A 20,609-nucleotide genomic window follows, 5' to 3' on the forward strand; every position below is an offset into this window, starting at 1 on the left:
ACTTATCTCTTTGCCTGGAACATAGACCTCTGAAAACCGATCTACAAAATGATCAAGGACAGGCCTAATCTTAAAAAGACGGTCACAATCAGGGTGATCTCGTGGCAAGGCTAAAGAATTGTCTACAAAATGCAGCATACGAAGAAGAAGCAAATAGCAATTCCGTGTCTTAGTTGCAGGAAATATAGCCATTGCAATCAAGGGACTGGTAGACCAATAAGAAGCCAGTGATGGCTTCCTTATCAACCCCATCAAAAAAGTCAAACCTAAAAACTTTTTCATCTCTTCCAGATATGTGGGAACCCACTGAGTAGCTCTAGACTGAGGCCTAAGTCTGGCAGCGTTGTCCCTCAAATATTGCTCCCATTACAAATTAGTCTGCTCCACAATCTCTTCCAAAAATACATTATCCATAAACAAGTGAAAGCAATCCAGGTGTCAGGTCTTTTAATGGGAAGCACTCTTGGCACATCAATGTCCTCCTCCAAAACAGGCCCTTCATCTGCACTGAGTGGCTTCCTCATCAGAAAAATCCTCTCGGACAGAAAACTCACTGCCAGAATCTCTCACTTCCTCCTCTGCCTCAGATGCAGAGTCAGTCTCATAATCATGGTCTGAAAACGACTCAAAAAGCATGCCAACAACCTGCTGAGTGGTCACTCTGCGGCTAGCCATGATCCTTTCTAACAACAAATGGATTGCCAACAACAACCAGCACTAAAATAAGTAATAAACAAAGTGTAGCTTTATCACAAAGAGTTATGTACTAAAAAACTATACCACTAACTTGCCTGAAAAAGCTACTCACCAGCAACTACTCTGCAGAGACACAGCAATCACCAATGATATACCACTAAAAAGAAAAAAGAAAAAGCAAATTAACATATGACAACACAAATATCATTGTGCTCAAATCTAAGGACAATTTCACACACAATCCTGTATTTAGTATACCACCTACAAACATGTCATTCATGCATGTCAACAATACTCCTCTGGAGTAAATTGCTTTTACTTACTTAAAACATGCAACTATGCAAACCGCAGGACAACTACTGCCAAAACCGCAAGGATCCACAACAAAGGAAGCAAAAGCTTTGAACTAGAACAAAAAGAAGAAATAAACTGTTATAATCACAAATACAAATACTTCGCCAGTTGACAAACACCCCACCACCAAGAACTTAGAAATTGTCCCTGGTGCCTAAGTGGCTTCTGCCCCTCTTGGGGGCGGATGGACCTAAAAGAAGTATGCTGGTCTGCCTCCAATTGGGGCAGAAATGTCCAACAGCTCTGTACCCTGTTTTGGGGGGTGACCCTTGCCAAAGGGGGCGCCCCCTCCACAAATAAAACTAAGGTGAACAAAAAGAAAAATCCCTGACGTCTTGGAGGCTTCTGCCCCCTTGGGGAGCAGAAATGGCCATCAGTAATGTGCCCCCCTTCGAGGGGCGACCCCTGCCAATGGTGCTGCCCCCCCACACACAACACACACACACACACACACAGGATCCCTGGTGCCTAAGTGGATTCTGCCCCCCTTGGGGGTAGATGGGTGTAAAATAAATTGGCCGATCTGCCCCCAAGGGGGGCAGAAATGCCCAACAGCTCTGTGCCCCCTTTAGGGGGCAACCCTTGCCAAAGGGGGCGAAAGGGGGCACCCCCAGCACAGAACAAAAAAGGGGGAACAAAAACAAATCCCTGGTGTATTGGTGGTTTCTGCCCCCCTGGTGGCAGATGGGCCTAAAAAAAATGGCCAATACTAATTTTCCCCCCTTTGGGGGGCGACCCTTGCCCAAGGGGTTCCCCCAAACACACAAAACACACACCACACAATCCCTGGGGCCTAGTGGGTTTCAACCCCACCGGTGCGAGATCGCCCAAAAACATGGCTGATCTAGCCCGGGGGGGGCGAAACATATAAAAAATTATTGCCCCCGGGGCAGTGACCCTTGCCTACGGGGTTGCTGCCCAAAAACATAAGGAAAATTAAATCCCTGGTGGTCTAGTGGGTTTCGACCCCCCCCCGTGGGCAGATTGGCCGGAAAAAACAGCCGATCTGCCCCCAGGAGGGCCGAAACAGGATTTAAAATTGCCCCCTAGGGGAACGACCCTTGACCAAGGGGTCGCTACCCTAAATAAAAATAAAAGGAAATCCCTGGTGCCTAGTGGGGATTCCTGATCGTGGAGCAGGAATCCACTGAAAACAGGCACAGGGGGAAAGGAAAAACTCTTTCCTTTCCCCGTGTCTGTTTTCCCCCCTAAACACTTCAGGGTGTCACACTGCAGCAAGCAGTGTGCCCAAGCCAGCCATGATAAAGGAAGGGTGTACAGTCCCTTCCTAGGGCAGTGATTTATCCTGTGCACAACAGATTCCTCTGACAGTGTGCATCATGCAGGTTGGGGACTCCGTCCGGTGCTCCTGCAAGTGTATCTCTCGATTGCTAAAGTGTGGTATCCCTAGGTATACTCAAGAGTGTCTTTGAAGTTCAAGGTGGTTCAAAGGATTCCCCTTTGAACCACAGATGTCTCCCCTAAATAGCAGCCCTGTCTGCAATGGGGCCATGGTATGTAGATCTTTATCTTTATGGGTGCCAGGATCTGACTCCGAGAGGCCAAGTGTCAGAAACCCTCCCTCCAATCTACCCACCTCAGTTGCGCATGTTTTATAGCCATCACAGGGAATGCACAGTTGTGGTTTCCCCAGCCCCCAGTGGAATGCAGATTGAATTAAAAAGGCACATAAAGGGATTTTAGAACATGGAAATGCCTACTTTCTAAAAGTGGCATTTCCAAGATATGACTGACAAAAACACATTTACCATTTGCATGGGTTTGTCTTTAGGATTCTAATGATAGTAAACTTTATGAGGCTGCTCCACTGCAATCCACCATTGCAGCTAGGATTAATTATAAACTTTCTCCCACATTAGCCTATGGGCAGAGCAGCTCTCAATGGTAGTGAAAACACACACGGGCATTCTTCACTCCATGGGCACATGTGACCTGGTGCAGTCATAGGCCTGCAGAGGCAGGCTAAACACAAGCTTTGAGAATACCACAAGGGTTCAAGTGTCCTCACAGAGGCCTGCTGTGTCAGGCTCAGCACATATATAAAAACACTAATGTGCAAGTGTGCACATACTGGCAAGTTGTGCCAGGCTCAGGATATGCAAATGAAAACACCAATATGCAAGTGTGCACGTACTAACAGGCAGCACTTGCTAGCAGATATAGGAAGGATGCAGTGCACTTTCACACTGTACTCACAGTGGCCAATTGCCCAGGGCTTGAGGGCCACACAAAAGAATCAGCAAAGCCTCCTAGAAAAAGCAAACAAGTTTGGGGAACCACTGCTTCAGCATGTCAGGTTTAACAATGATACAGCTACTCATTCCTGATCAGGAATTACAGCTTAAAAGTATATTAAGGAATTCCCAATGTTGGCCTTTGAGAGGAGCAGGCCTCATAGTAATGTAAAATGACTTTGGGAGTTTTTCATTACCAGGACATGCAAAACGTAAGAGTTAATGTCCCGTCTTTGATTTACATGGCTCCCTGCCCTATGTGCTACCTAGGGTCTATCTCAGAGGTGACTTATATGAGACCTTAAGGCCATGATAGCTTCCTTGACCTTGTCTGTGCTAATGGGTGCACTGAAGAGCTAATTGTGTGCTTCTGTTACTTGGAGCAGGTCTACTCTGTCCAGGTAATCAGTTTGGTGTTGATGGATTCTGGGGTGGCTGTGTATAATTGTTCATAGAACTTACCAAAATTTCTGGCCTTGTTTAAGTTATATCTAGCTAGATTACCATCTGTCTGTAATATGTCACCTATGTAATCTTTCTCTTGTTTAAGTCTAAGTTGTCTTGCCAGTCTGGATCCAACTTTATTACCTGCTCGTAGGATATGCGTTTAAGACACAAAATAGTAAATTCTGCCCTTCTTGTATTACTCACATTAAGTTTCCGTATCTGGGCTGTGGCTTTCCTTTGCAACCCTGGGGTTGGTTGACTTTTATGTGCTTGCTTGGCTGCTTCGAGCTCTGCTTCCAGTGTGACTCTTTACTTCATTCTCTGTTTATTAAGGGCTGAGACTTGGGAGATGCACTGACCTCTAAGATATGCCTTGAAGGTATACAGGTATTGATGGGATTAGTGTCCTGGGGAGGGTTTAGGTTAAAAAATTCTCCAATGATTTTGCGGAGTTCGTCCCTAAGGAGGCAATCTCTGGTTAGTGAACTGGGAAAAAATAAGCAGGGAGATCTGGGAGGTGGTGGGCCCCAATCCATGGTTAGCTGAAGTTCGGAATGGTCAGAGACTGTGATTAGGTAGAAACAGGCTTTAAGTTGAGTCAGCGTGTTTGGCTAATAAAAGCATAATCTAGTCTGGAATACGTGCAGTTGGAGAAGGATGAGTAGTCTTTTGTTGTGGGGTCCAGGGTTTGCCAAGCATCGATGAGACCTAGAAACAGAATATCTTATTTTAATGGCTTGGAAAAGCTACCCATAAGGGACTTTTGTGGGTGAGCGCTGTCCACCTCCGGGTCCCATGTAAGATTACCCACATCTCCCAGGAGGATAATATTATCCTCCACAAACTCTCCCAGTAAAGTCAGGAGCTTTTGTATAAATATGGCCTGATTGACATTGGGGCATATACTGAGGCGAACAAACACATCATCTCTCCCAGGTGTCCCTTCACTATAAGGATCCTCTCTTCTTTATCTGTCTTGTAGTTTTCTGGGGAAAATCCTAATGAGGAATGGAAAAATAGAGCTACTCCATTATGTTTTGTGGAAGCTGAGAAGGTATATCGAATAGGGTAGACTTTATTGCATAATTTATGGTCCTCCCTTCTTTCGAGGTGGGTTTCCTGGAGAGCTATGACATTGTGCTATCGGTTTAGTAGATGCTTCCATATTTTACGGTGCTTGACTGGCAAATTAAGGACTTTAACATTCCAGGAAAGCGATTAATTAACCATGTGGATATAAAGATTATAAAATCAGCTATTTGAGTCAACAATCCAGTGTCCCTGTAGCTTCTCATTACCCAGTATCCATTCTGTGTCTGCATTATTGTGTCATATCTCGCTCCCCCCTTCCCCTCTTTGCAAGATTGTAAAACTCATGTACCATGTCAACAGAAATCTTGAAAATAAGCCAGAACAAACAAAATACTGATGGGACTACATTTCCCCTTGAGGATAAAGACTTTGTAAGTACACTGAGGTTGGGTAATGGTCACTGACTGCTATAGCAAATTATTAGAAGCTAGTTATGTTCAAGGTGTGTGCAAGGTTCTTTAGAGATTCTTCAACACAGAAGCTCTCCCCCAATCGCTGTTGTCGGGTGCATGTGCACATTGATCTTGCCACCGCCAGGGGATGGTTGAATGATTCAGATGGAATCTACCCGCATTCTGGAGAGTAGCTTGGTATCTGGGTTTGCATGGGTTCAGTCTCGCAGTTGGAGAGGAAGATAGTGTCCTGTCTTCACCACTTCCTTTGGGATTTACACTGTCTCTGTCTCTGCCATTGGGATCTTTCTGTATTCCTTGGTCAGCTTGGAGGGCTTGAGGTCTCGTTGTTGGTCTTCTGGAAGGGATAGGCCCAAGACCGCTGCTGCTTCCCATAGATCAGTCACATGATGATTCTTGTTGGGGAGCTTGAATGCCAAGCCAAAGGGATATGTCCCCCTGTACTTGATTTTGTCTGGCCTGAGTTTGTCGCTGATTGGTCTTAGTTGTTGTTGTCAAGCCAGCTCTGCTGGCGCTGTGTCATGGAAGAGCGCACAGGAGGCCCCCTGGAAGGAGACATCGTCCTTCTTACGTGCTGCTTGCAGTATCACCTCCTTTATTTTGAAGGAGTGGAGCGTTACTAAGATGTTGCATGGTCGACCTCCTCCCCCTGAACTCTGTGAGCCCACTCGATGTACTCTATCTATTTTGACTTGTACATGAGTTTCCCCTAGTACTTCTAAAACAAGCACATGCAATGCAATGGGTCTCGCGTTTGCTCGAGTTAACGTTGAAAATTTCTAGATGGAGCTTTCTTGCTACACAAACTGAAAGTAAAAAGTAAAACTGTTGAAATAAGCGAGCCGATTTAAAGTGCTACTGTGAGCGCAAAGAGAGAGACAAAAGGAAAAAGAAGTTTGCTCGCAGTCAAAGTTATTGCCAAAAGTGCAATCATCCATGTAACAGGGTTGATGGCCAAGGTGGTAACAAAACCTCCCCAAGGAGGGACAAACGTAAAGCATTTATCAATGATAACAAAGGATTTTTGAAAGGCAAGCCCACAAAAGAGTGATAGTGATGGTCATGGGGTGGGCATGGTTAAAAGCCCAGATACATACCAACACGTCGGAAATTCAGCTCTTGTGCGCTGCTATGCTCAACTTAAAAATGAGAGATAACAGCAACTAACAAGATTTTGTGAATTCTGTGTCTCTGTTACTCAAGACATTTACCAGAGAGGGTTCCAGTCGCATGTGTAGTCTGTACTGCAAATATACATTCTTCCATCCAATGTACAGCAATTGCAGCTGTGAATACATACAAGTATAATAGCCCAGACCACTTGGTTTTGCCAATGCCTATTGTTTATTGGGAGGGCAAAGGACCTTCTTTTTGGTGGTAGGACAGCATAAGGTTCCTGGCTACCTGGCCCCAATCAGAGCCTTCCATAGGCAATCCTAATTTTAAGCACTGATTATGTGTCAAGAGGTCACGCTCCTCAGGGCACTGGGGGTGTCACTGGCTCATTTTGTACAATTTAATCCTTGGCACTGGCTCTTCAGTTGTATGAGGTATAACCCATGTAAATTATATTTAGCCACATTATGAGAACGAGCCGATGATCCCTCTCAGACTTGATCTCGGAACAAACAGCATCAAAGAAGTAGAGGGTCTGAGACCTCTCTTATATTGGATCCGCTTATGGAAAATGGAAGAACTAGAACCCTTTCGAGAGGCAATTAAAGATCTTATAAAGACCCAGTGTAGCTGGAAAAAGGTCAGCTGGTTGAGGGAGATGAAATTGGTCTGGGATGAACTGGCTTTCCCCACTTTTGGGAGAGACCCGAATCGATCCCCACCAATGCTACTTCACTAGTTAAACAAAGATACTGGGAGAAGGCCAACGAGGAGATCCTCCATAGTAACGGGGTGGGCCGATTAACATCTGAGTTCCTGCTTGCCAAACAAGAACCATGGCCTGAGCAATATTTTGATCTTCCAATACCTGCATATGCCCGTGTTTTATTCCTCCCATTTAGATATGGAACCTTACCAGTTAATAGTTTTACTGCTCAATGGTCGAAGAATAGTTCTGAGGCCAACAAGTGCTCAAACTGCAAAACATATGAGGAATCAATTGAACATGTTCATTTTTTTTGTCCCCTGTATAAGAGTCCTAGGGAAAAATGGATTATCCCATTGTGCAAAGCTTTGCTATTATATGATCGAGCTAACGCCTATAGAATTTGTAAATATGATTCATCTACACTGGTTATAAGTGCAGTCACCAAATTTTTGACAGCAGCTTGGTCCATTTTTCACAGGGCCACCTTAGTGTCAGATTTTTAATGTTGAGCCACATAGTAGGAATAGTGGGGAACAATAGATAGTTATGACTTTCGAATGGCTCTTCCCCTTTTTCCTGTTTTTATTCAATGGTTTTAGAGATGATATTCTCATACCAAATGTTATTATAATTTACAGTGATAATATTATGATAACAAAAGTATCTGGTTTTATTTTTCTATGTATAGCTTTTATGATCAATGGTTGAGATAAAGTATTTATTTATCAATCTATTTACTGTATAACAGTGCACTGCACTTTAGACTGTTAGCACCAGAACAGTTCTTATGACTCACGGTCGAGATATAGCATTTATTTACAAATTTACTTACTGTATGACAGCACACTGCACTTTAGACTGTTAGTACTAGAACTATTTTAATACGAGCAGTTCTGGCCATAAAATGTGTCTTTCCTTAGGATAATGGTATATTGAATCCTAGATTAGCAGTCCCGGAATAATTCTTACATTGAAGTCCTGACTCTATTATGTATTTATTTATATATGTAATAATGGTTAAAAGCACAATCCATTTTAAATAGTTGTGAATGGAAATTCAATAGCCTACAGCAGGAGCTTGCCAAAATGTGCTGATGATCGGTTTTTAAGCAGGCAAGAAGGTCTCCTGTTATTTTCTCCAGATTATAAAGAAGCCAATGGTTGTTCTTGCTTTTAGTATTTACTAAGAGTTTTATCATTTATTTTTATATTTTTTTATTTTTTATTTTTATGTACTGATGTATGGTTGACTGCACTCTAATGGTCTAAATTTTGACTGAATATAGAGAACTGAATTGAATTGAATTGAGAATGAGCCATGAAACCAGGACTATTATATCTCAGTGCAAACTGTGTTTCAGTGCATTTGACATTACAGAATAGTAATGATGCACACTTCAGCAGGTCCGAAATTGTTCAGAATTCTAAAACTGGCAAAAAAATGATTGTGTGTTTTATTATACCTACGAAAATGTTCGTCACGTGACCCCATTATATGTAATTGTGAATGTGTTTTCGAATACATGTTAGATGCTCTACTACGAAACTAAAGTGCAGATCTGAAGAGTGCTTCTAGCTCGCCCAAGGGCGTGATGCTCATGCTCCCAAAGTGTTGGCAATGCAGTGTGCCTTTACATGATTATTTATATTGTTCCTTTCACAATTCCCCAATTTAAAACCAAAATCATTCCTTGCAGCCTCACTGTTTTGTTTGCTCTTAAGTACATGTTTGTGGTTACCTTGCTGTTTTTTTTTTTTTTAATTAATTTTTTACATTGTTTTACATTTTACAGCGAGGCCAGCAGGATCTGCTGAACACAAGAAACAGAAAGCTAAGACAAGGCACAAGCCGGAACAGGCCCAAGAGTTGCCGCTGTTAAATCAGGAGCATGAAATGGCGACTAAAGTGCTACAATCAAACAACTGGACAACGGATCCAGCAGGCCCCTCGTGCTCACAGGCAAAACACAAGCACTCGCTTAAAAATACTGGAAGTGAAAGAGTGAATATTAACTGTGACTTAAGAAACCTTTCTGAAAAAGAGCATGACGTGGCAATAGCAGCTCAAGAAGCTATGAATAACCTTGCACATGACATTTACTGGTTGTCAAGTAGAAACCCCCAACTTGTTTCTGAAAGTCTTCAAAGACTAACATCCATGTTACAGAAAATGCAACCCACTGGAAAACCGAGAAGTCTCACAAACACAGCTCCATGTGGTACCAAGAAGGAGGTGCAGGAGCCTGACACACTCACACGTGTGGATAAAAAAGAAGTATAAGGGAAGGCAGGGCTTTTGAGGTTGCAAATGAAGGTTTCACAGCACAATTCCTTTAAGTGAGCAATTATAAATAAAGAAAAACTACCTCATTCAGACATATGTTTTTACTGTTGATTGTTGGTTGCAGTTTGCCACATCCTAAAAGGTTTTTTCTAAATGTTTTAATAAAATTTGAGGGAAAAAATGTAGATAAAAATAAATTGGTAAGAAAAATATAACATGGTGCCAACCTTACTGCAAAGTAGAAACTTGCAATCACTTGTGAATGTTGGCTCTGGTAAATACTGATCTGTGTGGCATCATCATATTCCCTGGCCAGCACTCTCCGCAAACTTGTAAGTAGGGCCAGAACATAAAAACTTGCATCAAAATTAAGTTAACATTCCAAGACAATGGTGTGCCAGAAACTACAAAGAGGGTTTATTTCCACACAAAAAAATGTATGAAATTATGTAAAAAATGTTAGTGGCAGCTGATTTTGTTTTCTTTGATAAGTGGCATTATTCAGAAAACTAAATTGCATGTGAACTAAAAAATACAATTTTGCATTTTGACATCAAGTTCATTAAGGAATGGTTAATTAAATATTGTGCATAAGTGAGAATACGAAACTGTTAAGTCTGCTGACATCCATTTATTATCTGCAGTGCACTGGTTTAAATGCAAGCAGAGTCATTCCAGTCTTCCATCCTTTGAGACTGATAAAAATGAGTATCATTGAGTTGACTAAAATAAATATTTCTTTACATTTCTGCAAAAAAGTTAAATCTTCTTCAGGAAGCACCACATAAAAAACAAGTTATATATTTACTAAGACAAATAAATAATAGTTTAATAAAAATAAAGATAACAAAGGGTGCTGTCTACAGTGCCCTATAACACTATACTGTGGTCACAATATTAACCATCATAATATCACAATATTGACTACCACTGTGTCATTAGGGCCAGGAAATACATAAGTAAGAATGCTAAATCTATTTTTACCACTGTATAAATACCTTGACAACATAGAGGTGGCAGATTTTGTGTCTAAAACATTTTTGCAGGTGCATATCTGGAGCACGATATAGTGATGTACATCAGTTATGACTTATGACAAAGGTGCTATGCAAAAATGTTAACTCTTCCTAAACGATACATGACATCATGTTGTGTGTGCTTATGTCCAGGTAACATTTGAAAATGGCAGGCATCACTGCTGGCTTTGCCAATGCTTAGTCGCATTAACAAAACCTATACCACCAAGCAAATAAGCACTAGAAAAGGACCTTTTCCAACATGGACCTTGTAGTCAAACTTTCATCAGAGGTCTCTTCCCGGCAGTGATCCTATTTGATTTCTCTTTCCTCTGCATCCAAGATTCTTGCTTACTCACTCTACATGGTGCATCATTACAGCCTATTAAATCAAACACAAGAGAGAGATTTGCCTAGGATTTCAGAATTTGGTCATGCAAGGAAGCTGGAATTGATCCCTGGTTTTCTCCGTTCCTATTGTTTATTTCAGCTATCAGAGGAACATCTCTTTATTTCTCCTGTTTCTGCTGCTTTACATCAAAGAATAATCCTTTGTCTTTAATTCTTGGCACATGAGATTGAAGTTTGGGTGGCAGCCAGATGCTGCAACTGTGCATTTTCCACTTCAAATAAGGACTGTCTTGCACAATCCTGCTAGCTCCTCATGGCCCAAATATTTCAGTTGTGTGCAGAAGTATCTAAGTCTGTCACACCACAACAACATATACATTGTGTACTTTATTTACCAGTTCCAATCACTAAATGCTGGGGAGCATTTTCCTTGAAAGGAAGACAGGTTTATTTTGTAGCTCTGGAAAATCGAGAGCTCTGGAAATGGCTGTGTTAAATTTTGCCAAGTTGTTACCCTGCTGAGACATAGGTGGTCTTGATTTTTGCCATTCTAACACCTCCCTCCTGCAGCGATGTTGCAAATGTTGCAATGGACTGTACTGTAACACAATAACACAGGGTAGTTTTGTTATGATACTCTCAGGTCTGGCAGACTGATGTAGTTCAGAGCTATGCAGAGTCATGTATGCTTATTTAAGGCTGCCTCCTTCAGGATAAGGTTACTGTTAATAGGCAAGGCCCCAGGTCAGTGTTACTGTGAACAAGTAGGACAAGCAGACCATCTCCAGTGCACCATTTTGGCAATCTAGCGTCTATAATATGCCAAGTTCTTATTAGCAAGCATAGTCTAGTGTAGATTCTGATCACTGGCCATAGTTTGTGGTGCCTTTGGCTGTTCCTACATCTCCCCACTTGGACAGTTTTTCTATGCAAACTAGTAATATTTCCTTCTGAAGTCCAATATTTTCTTCAAAGTGCTAGTTGAGACTGGAATGGCAAGTGAGTTCTACCTATTAGTTGCCCTTGTCACCATATTCTACTCATCATTATTTTGATGTGGAGCTGATACCTCTTACTTTGAAGTTTATAGTCCACTCTTGGTAGGGGCATCCTGGTTGTACTGATTCCAGAATTAGCTGTTAGGGTGAGCTGGTGAATGTGGGGGTGGTTTAGATATGGTTGTGCCAACAATAAGAATGTGACATGTCTGTTGCTAAAGGTGAAGGTGTTTTTTGTTGGGGGCAGTTTGTCATTTGTAAAAACATAAATTCAGAGCCCCAAATGTTTTCTTATTGTCATATTGCTGAATGCTAAGGTTGCCATAACCTTTTTTTTTCACTAACCCTACAAATGCTTATTCTCGCAGGTTCTTTTTTCACCCCCTTTTCTGCCTTCATCATTGCTTCTTATTGCCCTCCTTTCTTCCCTTTCTGTCTTTTACCTTGCTTTGAGTCATGGTCTGCTGCTGAGCCCCAATCTCCTAAAATGAGTACAGGTGGGGAAAGTTGAGTATCAATACTTTGTTTAGGGGGGCGGTCTCACCTCCAGAGAGTGCGGCTAACTATAGCAATGACATCTACGTAGAATGTGCTGCATATGGAATATTATGCCTCTTTGAGTAGGCTGGCGGTGGAGATAGTTTGCTCAATTCTTGGCTAAAGGAAGCTTTATGCTGACAAAAATCTATGTGTAGCTTACAAAGAGTGAGTCTTGTGCCTACTCCGGAGGGGTTGCATGTATACTAGTAATGAGCTAAAACGTACTCATGATAGATATATGTGAAACATTTATGCAAGGTCTTAAGATCTGAAGTCACTTCCACTTCCTGTAAAGTCATGGCTTGTGATGCCACCTCCTGTGATCTCCATTCCTGAGATGCCACGTACTGTGATGTCAGGCACTGTGATGTCATTTGCATATTGCCTAACAAGGTGAGTCCCCCCACTTTTTTTTGTTAGGACTTGTACCCTGCGTCGGATTTTAAACCTGGTTTCTGAAGCACCTTGTTTCCTGAGCTGCGGCCGCCCTAATGACATGAGGGTCGCATGCGCCACTTTGGATGCACTAGTCTTGCCTTAGAGAGCTCTGGAGCGCTTACGTTTACTGTGGTTTCTTGCTTATTAGAAGTCTTGTTTGAGAGACCTTATTTCACTTGATCATGGCTTGCAGAGTTCACATTGCTCACTGTGACTCGTATCTCAGCTGCGAGCATTTGGTTTATTTAAGAAGAACTATTGTGGGGAATACATTTGAACATGGTGTTCTTCTACCACCTGCTGATCGTTTTTCACCAGTGCATTGTTTTATCTATTGATGAGACTTTAATTTACCCCAGTAATTTTCTTTTTTTTTTATTCAGAAAAATAAATATTATTGACATGATTGTAAGAGGTACTCATCACAAATGCCCTTGATATGTCTCACACCACTGTTTTTAAGTACAAGGGAACCACCTTTTCTCCATTACTCAGAAACGGTTCTAGTATCTATCTAGGAACACCCCCAGTGTGTGTTACATTTAAAAAGGCAGGTCCTATGCCTAGGGATACACCATGTGTGAAAAAAAAAATTTTGTCAATATAAAAATATTTAAGACAATATATAGGCAGTGCCTCACGTAAGCAGCCACCATAGAGCATTTGGCAAGTTCTCACCAAATTCCTCACTTTATACATACGGAGGAACGCACACCCAAACAAACTCAGACGAAAGTTGTGTATGTATATCTGTGTAACTTATTGTGTATAACACACATCTAAAACAGTCCTACCTGGGCCCTCATATAGGGAGGAGAAATTCTTCCTCACCCAAAAATTTCGACTAAAAATGTGTTTGGGGCACATGGCAACTGTATTTAATTACTTTGCTCACACTTATGATTAAAAACCACATACCATGTTCAGACCATTTTAAACAAAAAGGCCAACATGTTTTATTGCCACCTTTTACTTACTGCCAATTTCACCAGAGCATGAGGAACATATTTCACCCATGCGTGCATTGGACCTGTGTATTAAAATAAATAAAGAGGATAACAGAAGTATATTGCAGACATAAATATTTCAAATCCTACACATATTTCCCACAATCCATACTTCAGATGGATCATGAGAATAATTACCATATGGCCACCGGGTGATTGCCTACCAGTAGGCCACAAGAAAAAAGAAGAAAAAGCATTTAAGCTGCTCAGGCGCCTGTCTCCAATGTACATAGAGTGGGCTTTCAGATAGCTTGTTGCTCATGATTGCATGACTGTGTTTTCTATCTCACTCCCCTGCTCCTCTTGTGTTTGTCCTCCCTAAGAGCATTTCATCCTCATAGTACTCCGATTGGGTGAGTTGTATCCTTTCATGGCTTAGGTGAGGTGAAGAGACTTCTTTTTTTTACTTCCAGCATTCCAACGGAGTGCTTGTTCTTCCTTAGTCAATCTCTGTGTGCTTCTTCTCCCTCACATTCACTTTTCCAAACCCCCAAGTTTCCATTCTGCTTCCCTCACCCATCACAGTCCCTCTATGCTTTTTATTTATTTATTTCAGTTGTAAAATAGTCCCCCATGACTACCTCCTCCATTGTTCTCCCATTTGTTCTCACCACCTGACAACATTTACACTCCGCCCAACCCTACCTTCTCTTCTGTTGCTGCCTGCCCCCTCATCATCCCCACTGGTCGAGTCCGTTTTTTACAAATATTGGGTTTTTTGACCTGGCGGTTTCAATTGATGTATTGTATATCACATACAAATGGATTGTTAAATTAGATTTAGCAGAACAGACACAACACATTCAAAGGCACAATTATAACAGTTATATAGTGTAAAAATATCCCATACCATTTAAGTGAATGAAGCACGTCCAGCATGGTACTCACTCAAAACCAAACCAGCATCAGTTTGGACTGTTCTGAGACGTCTCCTTTTTAGAACTGGACTAGAGAAAGGTTTAGCTATCTCACCATCCTCTTGTAAATGGTTGTATAACAGAACCACGCATACCAGATCAATGCATGACTCGACAATGCAGTTGGAACCACAACTGCGTCTTTTTCACACATGCCTTTACCACACATGCCTTTACAACAAATTTTATTGTAAAAGCATGCTTAGAAAAGGCATATGTGGAAACGGCATGTGTGGTTCTGTCATACACCTCCCACCTGCCCTGAGGCACAAAACTACCCCACCTCTAATAGGTAAACTACCCATACAGACCCAACCTGACCTGAGCCCTAAAACCTTTCCCCACCCCTAATAATTAAACTACCCTGTCCCTCACCCATCCTAAGCCCTAAAGAAAAAACGACCCCACCCCTAAAATGAAACTACCCCGACACCCCCACCTGCTCTGAGCAGTAAAACCTTCCTCCACCCCTAATAACTATACTACCCCACCCTAAGCCCTATAAATAAACTACGCCCTGCCCCTAAAATCTAAACCACCCAACACCGACACCCACCCAGAACCCTAAAACCTTCCCCCACCTCCAATAAACTACCCTGACTCCCCCACCCTAAGCCCTATAAAAAAGCTACCCTGACCCCCCACCTAAAAACTAAAATACGCCGACACTCTGCACCGGCCCTGAGCCCTAAAACCATCTGCCACCTCTAATATATAAACTACCTCAAACCTCCACCCACCATAAGCCCTAAAAGCAAAAACCACCCCAACCCCCACCCCACCCATAGAAAAATAAACTACCTGACCCCACCCGCCCTAAGAACTAAATTTAACCCCACTTACCTCACTATGTCCTCTGCCGATCCTTCCTCCTCTCCTTCTGCCCTTCCTCCAACCCAAAAAAATAAACTAGCCTGCCCCCACCCTAAGGCTTAAAAAAAGTACCCCAACCTCCTATGCTCGCTCCTAAAAAATAAACGACCCAGTCCCTCCAATCAATCTTAAGCCCTAAAAATTAAACTTTCCCAAAGCCCCCACCCCTAAAAAAAACATAGTCTGAAAAGCCCTTTATCCACCCCCAGCCCTGCCCCAGCCCCACTTACCTCAGTGCATCCTCTCTCAAGCTCTCTGCCTTTTTCTCTGCCTTAACCATTCATATGCATAGTTTTGCACATGTGTGGGTAAGAAAAAGGCATGAGTTGTACCCACAAGCATAGGAAATGTCCACGTTGTTTTCAACACATTATTTGGGATGTTTCCCCTTGTAAATAATACATATTATGTACATCATAATATACATTAAATGTAAGCTTCAGGTCAGCCTACTTCTGCCATTGCTTTCTGTACCTGTCAATCACACTTTTGATCAGCTCACAGCCTAGTATACTTCAATTAGGTAATTCGTCAGCCCTGTTCTCTCATTGTTTTGCTGACAGGCCCTTCACATTTTGGTCCAACCCACAGATGGGCCATTCAATTACTGAGATGTTTTATCATTTTTAGTGATAGCCCTTTCACAGTATCAGAGGACTGTAGTATCTTAGGACTGTACATGTTAGGACCCTGTGACTAGGGGTGGACTTATGAAGGAAATTATGTAATCGATCTGCAAGGTGTTAAGGTATGGTCTGCAAAGGTAATGGGATATTGAGAAGTCAGTAGAATGTTGTACCCTCATGAGAAAAGACATTAACTACGAGCTCTGTGTGTGGTGTTTTTTTGTGCATGCTACCAGGCTGAGGAAGATGCTACAACTGGCGACGAGTAGGGGAACTATGCCCAGAAGAAACAGAACTGCTCTCCCGGAGAGTTTGCGTGGAATAGCATAGTGCTTGTGCGTGCCACACGTGCCCAAGCCAAAATTGAAGAAGCCTCCATTTAGTGTATGTGGAGTGCACGCCACAAGACAGAGCTATCAGTCATACGAAGAACACGCTAAAGGCAGTAACAACCAGGTACAACACAGGCAGCAACAACCAGATATCAAGCTAGAAAGCAGCGACAACCAATTACAAATAACAAACCTTAGTCATTGGCCTTACAACCATAAAATCAGACAAGGTGACTCCGAACACAGGCGTTGTGCTCTCAAGGTTTTTGGTCGCCGTAGAAACAGCTGAAGCTACCTTCGGAATTGTGAACTTTGTCAGTTTTTTCAGTTGACTGCCACAGAGACATCGACTGCAGTTATGCAGCATTTTTTAAGCCTCTCTCGCCATAAAAAAAAGAATACTTGTGCCAGATGGACCATGTGGATTGAGATCTTCGATGATTTCATAGACACTCTGGAAGAAGCAAATGATGAAAAAATCATTAAATATTTAAAGAATTTCACTGGTGATGGAGTGAAAGAAGTGATAAAGAAAATCTCACAGACTGAGACAATGTCATACCGTCAAATTAAGGAAGCATTATTAGTGAAATTCAATCTGATGCTAAATGTTGACTATTAAAGGCACATCTTCAATTAATGGAGACAACAAGTTGATGAGGCAATGGATGAGTTTGTTGAAAGGCTTCATGTGGTCATCAAACATTGCGAATTTAGTGACATGGAGAAGCCATACGCCTCAGAATCATTTGTAGCTGTTCGTTGGGCTCATTTAGAAGATGCATGTTGCGAGAGACACTCAGTCTAGAAAAGTACTGATGGCTGCTAGAGCTGAGGAACAGCTCAATCGGTAGGCTGCCAACATGAAAGCGGGAACAGCAAAAGGTAACTCAGCATTGGTCATAAACAGTAGACACCAGCACCAAGCAGATGTCCGTAAGTTGACAGCCTCGAAGAAAGAAAGACTGTGTTTCCGATGTGGATTTTCATTTCTACATGAAAATAAATGTCCACCCATCAGACAAATGTGTAAAGGTGCAGAAAGGAGAATCACTTCATAATTGTTTGAAAAGCAAAAGAAAAACCAAGTGCGTCACTTCAGGATGAGGAAATGGACACCAAAAGATTCTAGAAGCATTCTCGCCACACCCACATAGACAAAAAATGGCCCCAGCTGCGACAGGTGGAAACCAAACAAAGTTGATTGTCATCAAATTCATCCTGCAAGAGCTCCTCAATGTCACCATCAAGCAACAGTGAAGAGGTTGAATGTGCAATGATCATAGATAAAAGGGAGCGAAAATTGCACAACTGGCCCTTACCGCTTGCACAGAAGACAAATGAAGTGCAGAAGCAAGAGAGTAAAGAAAACAAAAGAACTCCTATGGACATTACCCCAAGATCAAACTAAAAGCTAGTGGTTGCCCTATAATGTTTGTAATTGATAGCAGTGCATCGATCAACATCTTGCCTATTGAACAATTTAACAATGTATCACCGGTACCGCAACTTAAAGCATCAAATGCGAAGATGTACACATGAGCTGCTTCCCAACTGTTTTATTTTTTTATTTTTTTTTATTTGTCCTCATTCATCCCAGGCTCCAGGTCTTTCTTCAATCTTGTGATCAACCTGCCTCATTAACTGGGGAGGGAGCCTTCTTCTCTCTCTCTCATCATACCCACCGCAGGGGTACACATATCACCCTGATTTCACAACTATGAGAGACACAAGAGAAGAATAAACATAGGACAAAATTACGTAGTCTTCACCATGTGTTCCTCCAACCAGGCCTTAAATGGTGACCAGAATTTATTTGGTTTAGTAATCCCCATTACCGTATCCATTTTATACACATATGTCAGTTGATCCAACTACTCTTTATAAGAGGGAGTGACCTTACCTATCCCTTTCCTACAAATTTCTCGCCTAGCTAACAAGATATCGTAGAACTGCAATTTCTGCGGGACACTTCTTAGATTTCCTATCTGCTCTAATCTTCCAAAGATAACTAATAATAAGGTAATCTTAAACACAACACCCAATACCTGTGAGATCGTATATCTCACTGCCTCCCAAAAAGGTTGGATTACCGAACATTCCATACACATGTGAACATCTGTGGCCTTTTCCATTCCACACTTTCCGCATTTAGCCACCTCTCCCTTCCCCATTTTTGAGAGCCTATAAGGTGACAGGTATGCCATATGTATTACAAATAGGTGATTTCTTCTATATGGGGCAGGTTTAACCACTAGGTATAAGGTACGCATAGACGCCTGCCAGACCTCGCATAACTGCATTTCCGGAAAGAAATCACCCCATAAATCGTCGGCTAACTTAAATTCCCCATCTACTATAGCCACCATCTCCCAATACCAAGTAGCCACTACTTTTTTGGGTGGGGGATATTCCATAATCTTTTCCTCTATCTGATACTGCAAGCCACAACTCTAGCCATCCTTCCGTACCCACCCATTCAATTGGAGGTACTTTAGTTTTAACAAGCCCCCACCTGTTTTCACCCAGATTTCCTCCCAGGGGAGTAAACAACCTTCCTTAACTAACTCACCCCAGCATTTAAACCCTGCATTCTTGATTGGAGTGGCCAACACATCTTTTTGGCACTCTGGCGTGCCTGGTGAATCCCAAATGGGTGCCCGACTACTGTAATAATCCATCTTACACATACACCTTATGCTATACCATAATTTTATTGCATCCCTCAAAACCTTTAACTTAATTTTTTTTAAACATTTAGGATCCCCAAATTTAAATAAAAAATGATTTGAGCCCCCCTTCATTTCCGCTAGCATAGCCTTAAACATAAACCCCACTGCTGTAGCGTCTACAGAGGAGCAGAGCATCCCAACGTTTTTAAGTTGAAAAACCCAACCATATTGCTCCAGATCAGGTAACGCTAATCCCCCTTTTTCCTTTCTTCTGCGTAGCTTCTTCCAAGAAATTCTTGCTCCCCTCTGTGCCCATATAAATGAATTACTATCTTGTTGAAATTTGGCTATCAATGTTTTATCAAATTGCAATGGGATTGAATTAAATACGAAACTGCTTCCCAACTGTGGGGAGTCAAGGATCATTCACAGCGACTTTGCGACACAAGAAGATGTCTGTGCAGGCCTCCATTCATGTTCTTCAAGGTACTCCATCTAATGCATGTCTACTTAGCTTTGCAGCTGCTGCTGACATAGGACTGATATTAATCAACTGCAAATTGAACATACACTCTGATATCATGAACCAGTTCCCATCACTGTTTCATGGCCTAGGAAAGCTTAAAACGAGGAAGGTGCAACTTCACTTCAATGAAGACATTTGGTCTATTGCACACCGACATTGCAGAATAGCCTTTCATCTACAAGTAGCGAGAAACTTTGCTGAAACATAACATTATTGAGAGCTGTACTGGTCCAGCGCCATAGGTGTTGCCCATTGTGGTAGTGCTGAAAAAGTACAGTAAAGATTCGGTGTGCAGCTGCATGGATATGCACCAAGCGAACAAAGCAATTGAGAGAGACATCCTGGTCTGCACATTGCGGATATAATCATGCAGCTGAATTGCGCCAAAGTCTTCTCCCATCTTGACATGAACAAGAGCTGCCATCAGCTTGAACTCATAGAAAACTGCAGGTACATTACCACTTTTTCGACTGTCGGTTTACTTGGATACAAAAGAATAAGGTTTAGATTGTCATCTTCTGCATAAATGTTCCAAGATGTAATACGTAAGAATATTCAGCCTATGATGCATGTGTTTAATTACAGTGTTGATGTGCTGGTATTTGGTGCAACACGGAAGGACATGATAAAGCCCTCAAAACAAGTGTGTCAGTTACTTACAGATGCTGGTCTCACCGCAAATGCCGAAAAGTGTGAATTCCACAAAATAAAGCTCAGATTCTTTGGACACATATTTTCTGATGGAGGCATGACTCCTGATCCTGACAAAGTATGGGCACTGTCAGCCATCAGTCCTCCACAAGAAATCACCATGGTGCGGTCCTTTTTGGGCATGGCCAGCTATTGTTCAAGGTACATTTGTGAGTTTGCCACCAAGAGTGTCCCCTTGAGAGAACTGGCAAAACAAAATGTCCAATTCTAATGGTCTGCTGAACATGACTGCAAAG

Source organism: Pleurodeles waltl, chromosome 6 (genome assembly GCF_031143425.1).
Source record: "Pleurodeles waltl isolate 20211129_DDA chromosome 6, aPleWal1.hap1.20221129, whole genome shotgun sequence".
Classification (NCBI taxonomy): domain Eukaryota; kingdom Metazoa; phylum Chordata; class Amphibia; order Caudata; family Salamandridae; genus Pleurodeles; species Pleurodeles waltl.